At 33.9% G+C, this 8,688-nt stretch overlaps 1 long non-coding RNA gene across 1 annotated transcript; it reads right to left on the reverse strand.

Annotated features, from left to right (window-relative positions):
• Positions 1-6,602: 6,602 nt before the first annotated feature.
• Positions 6,603-8,285, reverse strand: LOC125476218. The gene is made up of 2 exons (XR_007257533.1): positions 7,175-8,285; positions 6,603-7,078 (listed from the first exon to the last, which is right to left on the reverse strand). It is a non-coding gene; the product is annotated as an uncharacterized LOC125476218 (long non-coding RNA).
• Between the last annotated feature and the right edge of the window lie 403 nt (positions 8,286-8,688).

Genomic DNA, 8,688 nt, shown 5'->3' on the forward strand with positions numbered 1-8,688 from the left:
TAGAGAACTTGTTTTGGCATTAACTAGATTAACTTCAACGGAAGAAAACATTCTGACATAGTTAATTAGAGGCAAATGTATTTCAGGTACTTCAGAGCTAGCAATACTGCATTTGAATGTAAATTAAATCTAGTTAATGTAGTGGGTTTTAAGACCTGTGATCTTTCTTAAATCCCCTTGGTACTAAAAGGCCCCGTTTGTTACGTGTTATTAAAGTGGGACTGGCTTAAGTAAGACAATAGTCTCATGTTTGGTGTCAGTTTGGATTAAAGGAAATGAGATTAGCTGGGACTTGCTCGGACTAGAGTCCTTGCTAACACAAGACTATGATCTGGTGCTCCAGCATGGGATTGCTAAGACCCCTTATAATCCCATCTCTCCTAGATCGTTTGCAACTGCAACGCATTGTCGCCCAAATCAACCTCGTTGCCAACTCCGACACCTCGCCAACGCCTTTTGCTGGAGATTTTCCTGCCTGCGGATTTCCAATATGTTGAGAAAAAACCCAAAACCCTCGATAGCAAAAATTGAAATCTAAAACATGAACAAACAGAAATCACCGCCCAAACCCAGGAGAGAAACAAATAAATCCAACGCGGATATATAAAGAACAACTATAATCAAATTACAAACACATATTGTTACTCATCAAGAATTACATTTGGGATACTAATTAAAGGGATAAGTAAATCTAGCAAATGTAAAAGATCAAGTATTTCTCCAAAAGGGCCTTTCGAGCGGTAGTAACCTTGAATACGTACTTGCTACAAATGAAATAAAATATACCAAATGTATGTGTAAGTATTGCAAAAAAATAGAGATAAGGTCAGTTCAGATTAGGACGTACAAAGAAAATGCAAACGACTGTATTTTGAGAAATAGCGGAATAGAATAAATAGACGTTGCCAAGTAAAAAATTTCGAAGTATCATCATGAATTTAGTGCTATTTCTTTGATGCATTTCTTTATCATTTTATATATTTGTGAGGTCTCTAAGGATTTCTCAGAAAAAAATTAATGTCTTATGCATTTAGCGACGTTATTATTTTAGTACCTGGCCCGAGTTAGGACTAGAAGATTTTATTATTTAACCAATGGTATTACTTTGTCGAACATTAATTTATCAAGACCTTACTATATCTAGAAAGGCTTTAGATATCAATAGTGAACAGTCTACCTTTATAGATATCATAGTTTGTTGTGGAGTACTGTATATGCATGCATGGCTTGCATTGAGTAACATAAACCCTAACCCTAACCGTAAACCCTAAATACAAAGATGAGAGACGTTAAAAATTTCATGCTTTTGCATCAAAGTATACCAAAATTTCTTGTCAAGTGCACATATTACAATGTATCTTTTATGGATCGAAACAGTTGCATGTACAAATGTATCTTTTATGTGTGAGGCTTCAAAATCTGCTTTCTTACAAAATTTAATCCTCAGCACATATGGTTCATATGTTTCCACTCGACTCTTTTAAAATGAAATATCAAACAAATGAACATCATAAAATTCAGATGCATGTATAGCTGAAAGATATTGCACTCTTTATCTTTCAACAATATTTGTAATATACTGGCAGAAATTGATTATTTATTTATTTTTTCGGAGAACAAAATCTGCATCCTGAATAAATGATTGAGAAAGAAATACATTTTTATAGTTTTGCTCCATTGTTATTCATTTCATTCCCTCGCTCAACAAAATGATAAAAGAAATTAATGCATGACCAATAGTAAGTCATTCAGGAGCAGCTACATAGGTGAAATGTCAACAATCTGACAGCCCAAAATTATTCCCAAATTATTGGATATACAGCCCAAGTGGATGCCGACAATCAAAGCGTTCTATTCGATTATATTGAAAAGGACCATGTTCATTACGAGAATTTATCATTTATAGTCGAAATTTAACTCTTAAATTGAAAAATATTATCATTATTATTTATAGTCAAAACCTCATGTCGATTTATCGAAGTACCCTCAAAACAGAAAACAAAACACCAAAAAAAAATTTCTTTATGTTCTTTCTTCTTTGTTCTTTTTTATTTAATGGTATAAGGTAGAAAGAGGAGCATGACAAAATTAAACATTTCATGAAGATGTATTTATTCTGATGGAAATAAGTCGTTCAAATTATCAATTTCATTCCTTAATTACATGCCTACAATCCAGATGATGACGAAAATTTCACATAACTACAACTTTTGAATATCTTGTGTCATAATTAATTGGTATTTAAAAAAAATAAATAAATTAGAACTATAACTTCTGCTTATTTTTTAAGAGTATTATGCAAGTATTCATTTTGATGAAAATTGCGATTATATGATCTGATGATTCTGCACATGGAGGGTTGCACAAATTAGGCATTTAATTATGTAATAAAAATCGAGTATAATATGCACAACCAGTGAAGTAATTTTAATATGGATATGTAAAAGATGAAAAGAAAAAGCTGGAGACGGAGGAACGTATTTGCAGCATCACTCCAGAAAAGTGTGTTGGAAGATGAGAATATTTTGAATCAATTTTATGGTGATTGGCTTCTTACATGAAGAGAATCATATATATGACGACTCAATTCTAAAGTCTATGCAAGTTGATGTTGCTGCTTTTGGATCTCAATATGGAAGCAATGATACTGGAGAACTAATTAGGTTTTGGTCTTAGGTGTAATTAAGTTTTAGTTTTGAGGGTAGCTGGTCTATTTAAGTGAACTTTTAGTTGTATTTTGTTGGTTTTTGTTTTATTCTTTTCAAAGAAGTTGATTCCAACTTGAAATGTAAATGTAAATGTAAACTAAAATATAAATTAGCATCTATACATGATAAACATTTCAGACTCAACGTGATTCACACCTAACATTATCGATATCTTAATTTAATCATTCATTAATAGGTGTAGGATTTATCACAAAAGCTTGGGCAATATTAGAAGATAAATTGTATATTACTTTGTTATATATCATTCCCGATGTGAGACTCTATTCTCCAACACGTCCCCTCACGAGTGATCCCACATATGGTCACATGAGAAGCCAATTCCCACATCTGAAACTGGTTAATTTATTGGGCCAGAGTTACCACAAATTTTCGAGGGCCCGGTGATAATTCATTAACCAGAGCCGACACATATTTTTGAAGGTCCAAGTATTCATTGATACCCTTAAGCTGGAGCTAGCATAACTTTTTGAAATCTCAACTTAAGGAAGCTAATTCAAGATCAAGGAATTGAACTCAAGTCATGTCGGAAGAATAACATACTCTGATACCATGATAAACTTTTTAGGCCCAACATAACCATCAACCAATATCACCGATATTGTCCCTAATATAATCACTTATTACTAGGTGTTGAGCTTTATTACAAAATATATAGTTCAATAATATGAGAATCAAACCATATAAAATTTATTTTATGTTATTATCTCTTTGATGTGCAACTCTATTTTTCCACTACAATACTGCTGCACACCAAAACTTTAACAACAGCTTAGTAAACAAAAATAATGCTAATTCCTTCACATTAACAACAGCTTATACTAGGTTTCAGCTAACCCTACCCTACACATTCAATTGTTTCCGATGAATGTTCAGATCTCTCCCTGCTCGATTTCATATTTGGTAGATGAGGAATTTATTTCTGTAGCTCTACCATTCCTTCCTCCGACAATCTGATCACCTTATCTCTGTTTTTCATTAGAACATGAAATCTTAGAACTCTGTTCTTTCTAGTGAAATTTTTTTAAATAGTTTTGTTATTGTATCTATAACGACCTGCGGTTTAGGTGGACAACCCAGAAAATAGACAATCATAGGATTAGCTTATCAACTACCCGAACAGTATTATAAGAATCGGTACTTAACATCGTATCTTTGAATTAAAATGGCTTTGGGTTAACTTAGTACTTTTATGAGTTCAAATAAAGTTACCCTAAATAACTTCCATTGGCATTTTAAAATATAAAATAATGTCTTTGTAAAAATATTTAAAATAAGATACTATCATGGTCTATCTTCGTATCTTTGAATTAAAATGGCTTTGGGTTAACTTAGTACTTTTATGAGTTCAAATAAAGTTACCCTAAATAACTTCCATTGGTATTTTAAAATATAAAATAATGTCTTTGTAAAAATATTTAAAATAAGATACTATCATGGTGTAGTGATATTAAAATATTGTAAAATCATGTAAAATTCGAAAATATTAAAATTTAAGAAACAACCTTTCATTGAAGAACACTCTTATACACTATATTCCATATGTTGTCTCATCAATATATATTCATAAACTCATTATAGTAAAAAAAACGTTTGTTCCCCTTGTCCATCATCTAAAGAAAATTCATTTGATTTGGAAATTGTTCAATTATCCATATGAAACAAGAAATAAGTGATGAGCCACGTGGCATGAATCAAAATAAATGAAAAGGAAAGTATTGTCCAAACCTTACTATTGTATTATTTTAGAAGACTTTAATTGGGTTAATTTGAGAGAAAAGAAAAGTATTTGGTCAAATTTTCTGAAATTAAATTCCAAAAGCCAACTCAAGATGGAGTCTCCCACTGTGGCAACTGGCAAGAGTAGGACGGAGTTGTTAGTCTCGTAGTTCTCAGTCACTCAAATCGTCAAATTGGCAGGTTTCTGTTGGGTCCTACATTTCCACACCCTTCTTGTCAATGTATATGGCCCGACACCACTATAATCCAAAAAACGACAAGGCTTTTGATTGGCGTCGGATCAGCCACGTGGCATGAATCAAAATCGTCATTTATGCTATGGGCCTATGTAGCCGATTGTCAATTTTGTGCGAGTGCCAACTAGCTTTAGTAAGTTTGTCAGAAGAGTATTACAAAGCATTCTGGTAGAGTAATATTATAGAGATTAAATTTGTACAAAAAATTTGTAAAATAAATGATTTAAAAATTGATGATTGAATTATTACTTAAACATTAATAAACGTGCTTATTTTTTAATTGGTGATACGTTATTTACTTTGTAAATTTTGTCGACAAATTTAGTCTTTCTAACATTATCCTTCTTCATACGAGTCTTAAAGAAAACTTAAAACGGTACGATGCGGTCCAACTATAATGTTTCGTCCTAATCAATTGTATGAGCTTCATATAAAATAGAAGTGATGCAGATCTATTAATTTTTCGTTGCAAAATTTAAAAGTTAATTTTCCGAAGCACTCAGAACAAATATGTCTAAGGCCTCGTTGTGTACATAAAGGGTGCTGAATACCTTTCATTTTTCTCTATCAAATTAGCCATGCCACCCAAGATCAATATGAAAAATCAGTTAACTAAAACTATTCGTGTTGAGTTGTGCAAAAAGAAAGCATCAAACCCCAACTATAAGGAAAAAAATTATAAGAGAGCATCAAACCCAACTTAAGAAAAAAATTATAACCACGTTGGGTGTGTTTCCTTAAGATGGGACCAAAAAAAATTATAACTTATTATAATGCGAAATTTATACCTATAAAGAACTGATCTTAAGTTGGGACCGAAATTTTTCATGACTTTAAGAAGATTATTTCTTTCTAAAGTATCATTTTAAAGAGCTCAACGTTATTTAAGGGAAAGGGATGGCCAGATTCGGATTCTTGCTGTGCATATTTAAAAGTTATTTACCAGTTGAGCCAAAACTCATCACACATTTGAGACAAATAATTGCCTCTAATGATATAATTACAATCTAGTGAGGATAAACACCATAAAAGTAAACAATGACCTTAAAATGGTGTTTGAAAACAAAAATCCCAGCCTGTAAAGTGAGAGCCACATCATTGGGTCCATCAGTAGAACTACTGGCCAGTCAGCATCCCATATCAATCAATTTATATTGGCTGTATCGAAAATAGATTTTCTCTAGATCTCTTCTTCCAAAACTCAAAGATCAAGTAATTCGGGTCTTTAAAATTTGATCCAACGGTTAAAAATTATTATAGCTTTTAAAAGTTTTTACTAACTTCTCTGTTTTTAGCCATTGGATCAAATTTCAAAAGCTCATATCACTTGATTTTTGGATTTTGGAGGGAGAGATCCGATTCTTTCCCAACATTGATATCTTATAAGGCCGAATTTTCATTGGACGGCTTTCACTTCAGGGGCAGCACTTGACTCTGAGAGAGAGAGAGAGGGAGAGAGAGAGAGAGAGGCTGCTATGTGGTATTTTTATACACAACACTGATATCTTAGGGCATGGAGTTAGGTGCAAGGAAAATCTTATCAATATTCCACTCTTGTAAAATCACACTCACCAACCTTAGTACCTTACTAAGCTTTTAGAATCTCATGGGATGTATAGATACAACCGGGTGAGTTGGGCAGCATTTGCATTCACTTAAAAGATAATACTTGTAAGGGTAAATTACATAAAATTACTTCAATTATGAGTCAAAACACAATTTCATATCTTATATTTTAAAAATTACAATCTCATACCTCATTTTACGAATTTGTTGCAATATCAAACTTCTTTCAATTTTTCTATTAATTTTTCTGTTAAATGCTGACGTGACTTGAGACAAGACCCACTTCCTAGCCCAATTAGATCAAAAAATTAATTAAATATTAACAAATTAAAAGTTAAATCATTTTAATATTTTAATATTTTTATTAAAAAATGCGGAGCCCACCACTACAAACTCACCCTTCTTCCTCAATCTATCCGTCTTTGCTGAACCTTCCTTCCTTCACCACCAAAACCAGAACTCACTCCCCCGTCACCTACCTCACCTGCCAATCACCACCCTCTCTCCCTGCTGCTCTTCAGCCCAAATTATTGACTACCTATTACTTTACCATTTTGGTCCCCAATTTAATTTACTCAAACAAATCAAATCCTGAAATTTTGCAAACTGGGTGGGCTCTGTTGCTACGCCCCTTTGACTCCTTTGCCACCGCCACAAGCAAATCCACGTGCATCCATCTTTTTCTTTCCCTTATATTTCGAACACGCGGTGGTGTGTTTGTCAATCTTTGCGCATACAATCATGCTAGCATCATCTTGGGCAACGACACTGGGGAAGTTTTGGGCAACGACAACAATCTTCCTAATCTTCCTAAATTCCCAACACCGACAATGATTATTTTAAATAAATTTGTATAAATTGAACTGATTTAATGAAAAAGTTCAATAAAATCAACAAGCAATAGACCTGTTTGTCGGATTCCGGTTTAGATTCGAATTCAGAGCTAGCATCATCTTGGGCAACGACACTGGGGATTGATTATTGCTGCAAGGCTTTGGAGATCTTGAAATCGATGAAGGTGGTGCTCCAGTGAGCATGTTCTTGGGCTACTATTTTAGAGAAGGAAATGAATTCCCACAAGGACTTAGAGTGGCGAGAAGCTCGGGAAGGCTTTAAGGCTTCTTCGTCTTTTTCATGTTCGTCTTCCTCAGGGGACAGGAGGCGGCTACACTAGTGTTCTGGGGTCGAAGGGAGAATGAGTTCAATCGGGTTTGTGGGGTTGAGTTTGGGGTCCAAGAAAGGTGGAGGGGACGATTTGTGATTGGAGGTAAGAGAGGAGTTTGAGCTGGGTGGTGCACTGAGACTCCATTCGAGCTGGGTGGTCCAGGGAGAGAAGGTAGTGATTGGTGGACAAGGGCGGGGGTTTGGGAGGGGCTTTGGTTTTGGTGGTGAAGGAAAAAAGGTTAGGGGAGAACGGTGGACTGGGGGAGACAGGTGGACTGGGGAAGAAGGGTTAGGGTGGTGAGTTTGTAGGGGTGGGTCCCACATTTATTGGGAAAAATGTTTAAATAATTTAATATTTATTTTTGGTCAATTTTTTTTCTTGGTCCCTGTGGTGTGACACGTCACTTTAACCCTTGTGGTGAATAAACTCATGTGACTATCACGTGGATGAATCAAATTCATCATTTCAATCCAAACTACATCCTATTCCATGGACATCTAGCATGACTTGTATACCGTATATGTGTGTTCTTTCTAGGCGAGTTATGACATACACTTGTTTCTTTAGTGAGTTGGCATCTGATTCCAGTGCACAAAGAAAATTGAAACAAAGTGGAGATAATTTACATTAACCATTGACAAAAGAAAAAATAACTTCATCATTTCTCATACCATAATGTATTTTGCACACTAATGACAAAAGCATATATCCAACCCAAAAAGAAAAAAGAAAAAAAAAATAAAGATAGAAGTATGTCTTCCACAATATATTGTGGCTCATCATAACAAAAAGTCATTAAAAATGTTTTCCACAAAATAAACAAATAATCTAGTTTTTCACAAATCAAAATCAATTCCCTTCACTTCATCATTTTTATTTTTATTTTTTTGCAAGGTATTGTGCTTTTTCATCTGTTGATTTTGCATATTCTGCATTGGGGCCATTCCAGAAGGTCTCCAAGGATTTTTAGCATTTTGATGATATTGTAGAGGTCATTTTAGGAGGTCTCCAAGGTGCATTGAAAGGTTGTGTACTGCAAGACTACAACTTGCATCAAACCACACTACCAATTAAAGACAAAATTGAAAGGCATGTATGCAGACTGGTACAAATTGATACAAGAATTAAAATTCAAATAAGACTAAGTCTCTTAACTCATGATCAAAGACGCGTTGGCATTAAAAAAAAAAACAATAGTTTATTAAAAGTATTAGGATTACCAAACGAAGTCATACCTAAGAAATTAGGCGGGACT

This window comes from the organism of the source record quoted next, unplaced genomic scaffold (assembly GCF_019419815.1).
Source record: "Pyrus x bretschneideri cultivar Hongxiangsu unplaced genomic scaffold, Pyrus_bretschneideri_v1 Contig18, whole genome shotgun sequence".
NCBI classification, from domain to species: domain Eukaryota; kingdom Viridiplantae; phylum Streptophyta; class Magnoliopsida; order Rosales; family Rosaceae; genus Pyrus; species Pyrus x bretschneideri.